Source organism: Lutjanus erythropterus, chromosome 14, assembly GCF_056507025.1.
Source record: "Lutjanus erythropterus isolate fLutEry1 chromosome 14, fLutEry1.hap2, whole genome shotgun sequence".
In the NCBI taxonomy this organism is placed as follows: Eukaryota; Metazoa; Chordata; class Actinopteri; order Lutjaniformes; family Lutjanidae; genus Lutjanus; species Lutjanus erythropterus.
The window spans coordinates 31501844-31504441 of record NC_139330.1 but is presented as its reverse complement, the minus strand read 5'-3'; the positions used below and the strand labels follow the sequence as shown (position 1 = coordinate 31504441).

The 2598-nt window shown below is 42.2% G+C and overlaps 3 non-coding genes across 3 annotated transcripts; all 3 read left to right on the top strand.

Annotated features, from left to right (window-relative positions):
* Positions 1 to 968: 968 nt before the first annotated feature.
* Positions 969 to 1040, top strand: trnap-agg (transfer RNA proline (anticodon AGG)). Its single transcript has one exon. It is a non-coding gene; the product is annotated as a tRNA-Pro (tRNA).
* Positions 1041 to 1498: 458 nt separating this feature from the next.
* On the top strand, positions 1499 to 1570 carry trnap-cgg (transfer RNA proline (anticodon CGG)). Its single transcript has one exon. It is a non-coding gene; the product is annotated as a tRNA-Pro (tRNA).
* A 516-nt stretch (positions 1571 to 2086) lies between these two features.
* Positions 2087 to 2158, top strand: trnap-agg (transfer RNA proline (anticodon AGG)). Its single transcript has one exon. It is a non-coding gene; the product is annotated as a tRNA-Pro (tRNA).
* Positions 2159 to 2598: the final 440 nt, after the last annotated feature.

The following is a 2598-nucleotide window of genomic DNA, read 5'->3' as shown; positions in this document are numbered from 1 at the left end:
GGTCTACTGCAACCTCCAGTGGCAGCGAATGTCATACACAGGACCTTTAAATCACTTATTGCCTTTTTTTTTATTTAATTGACTGGCAATTATGACCTGAGGTCTGATAACATGAGCAATACAGCCTACATCTTAAAAATGGCTTTGTAATTCTACTGATAACTATGCAGCCTTCAGAATTACACTTCCACAATTTAAAATTTCAAGTCAGAGTTAAAAATCCATTTTGGCAGTAAGTTTGGGCAGGGTCCCAAATTAACACCTGCCGAGCTCCATATGTGGGCAAATTTTGGATTTGGCACAAAAATAAATTGGGTTCAGTGGTAAGGTGGCTGGTAAATAATTTGGAAACACAGTGTACTGCTGTATTTTTTATATTTAATGGCTGAGACTAATGTGACCTTTGTGTTTACTGTAACCAAATCAAATCAGGTTACTGTTATTTGTCATTTTCTATAAAATGTCTGTGTTTGGGAAGTAAAAAACATCTGCATTTTATATTATTAGAGATGAGGCAACAGATTCTTGGTGCTAAGACTCTTAAAGAAAAAACAGGAAGACAAAAAGAAATACAATTGTGCATGAAAACCATGGTTCACCAGACTTCACTGGACTGTTTTGGGTTCTATTTCTTCAAGTGAGCACTTGCTAATAATTGTCTTTTTGGCTGATTTTTACTAAAACAATTTCTGGGCTATCATAATTGTATGATATGTTGAACAATTCAGTTGGCCACAAACCCTGCAACTCTGATTTCAAATGGTGTTTTGCATCAAACATTCAAGTGTGACACACGTCAATGTCATTAAATCCCAGAGTAATGGAAGTGGATCAGAGGACAGCACAAAGAATAATAGTCTGTGGAAAGATGTTGAAATTGTCTTTTGGGACTATGGGGGGACACTTCTTCGGGATTCAGCAGTAAATAAATCAGACATTTGCTTTGATCCAGAACCTCCCTTATCGGTGGCTCGTTGGTCTAGGGGTATGATTCTCGCTTAGGGTGCGAGAGGTCCCGGGTTCAACTCCCGGACGAGCCCATGTACAAGCCAAACCTTTAAAAGTGGTCTAGCAGTAAAGTGAACATGACTTATCAGCTCCACAACAAATGGATTGCACTACCTGCTTCTTCTCCCCGAAGGGTCCATCTTGGCATCATTTAAGACACCCTAAAGGATCCATCTAAACATTGATGCAGAATTGAAACCTCTCAGAGCCAAATCACAAGGGCATGCTGCATTTGGAATACAAGATGGCTTCAGACACAAATGTTGTGTCATGGAATTATAGTCAAACTGAATTGCTTATGGAAATACTGAAAACTGGCAGAGTTGCTTTAGGTTTCCCCTGCCTCCCATCTATTTGGAGTCAAAAAAGCCTGTATCCTGTAAAGGATCAGATATGTTGACTTTGCCAGCATAATTCCACCAGAGTGTTGAAAAAATGAGCACTTCTCTGTGGGTTTTGTTTCCAAAGCTGTGACATGTGGGATTTTTGTGGCTCGTTGGTCTAGAGGTATGATTCTCGCTTCGGGTGCGAGAGGTCCCGGGTTCAAATCCCGGACGAGCCCTTGGAAACAGCCCTTTGTCTGATTCAATTCCTTATATCTGGCCTGTCAGTAAGATGAACAAGAACTGTTGCATTCTAGGAGAAACTTTGTTCTGGCTGCCATCCCAAAAGCATTTGGCACATGTGGATTGTGTCAGCATCGTTAAATCCAGAATGATGGAAGTAGATCAGAGTGGGATGGAGGACAGCACAAAGTACAACAGTCCATAGAAAGATATTGAAATGAACTGTCTTCTGGCACTTCTGGGGGGACACTTCTGTACAGGTAAAGCTGAAATTTCTCATGCTTCCATCTGTCTTAAAGATCCGCCACACAAATCTGATTTGCTGCAGTCTGAACAAAGCGTAAGTGACTGAACATATACAACATGCTAATATTTTGTTGAAACAAAAAAGCATTAATATCCCGTGCAGCACTGTACTGTATAGCGTATGTACATCCAGGAGCTCTTTAGCTGAGCCTAGCACAAAGACTGGAAACAGGCTCCTTATTCGATCCAGGAGTTCAATTACCAGTGGCTCGTTGGTCTAGGGGTATGATTCTCGCTTAGGGTGCGAGAGGTCCCGGGTTCAAATCCCGCACGAGCCCATATATCAGCCACAACCGTATTACCTGCTCTTTCTCTCTGAAGGGACCATCATGGCATCATTGACAACACCCTACAGCAGTGTTTCTGAACTCTGGTCCTCAGGGCACACTGCCCTGCATGTTTTAGATGTTTCCCTGCTCTAACACACCTGATTCAAATGATGAGCTCGTCATCAAGCCTCTGCAGAAGCCTGACAACAACCTGATCATTTGAATCAGGTGTGTTGGAGCAGGGAAACATCTAAAACATGCAGGACAGGGGTCCTTGAGGACCAGGGTTGAGAAACACTGCCCTACAGGATCCATCTAAACATTGATGTGTGCTTGCAAGACCGTAAAACTACTGTATAGTGCATATAAGAACAGGAGCTGTTAAGCTGAGCCTAGCACAAAGACTGGAAGCAGAAGCAACTGCCAGCTCCACCAAACTGATGGAAAAA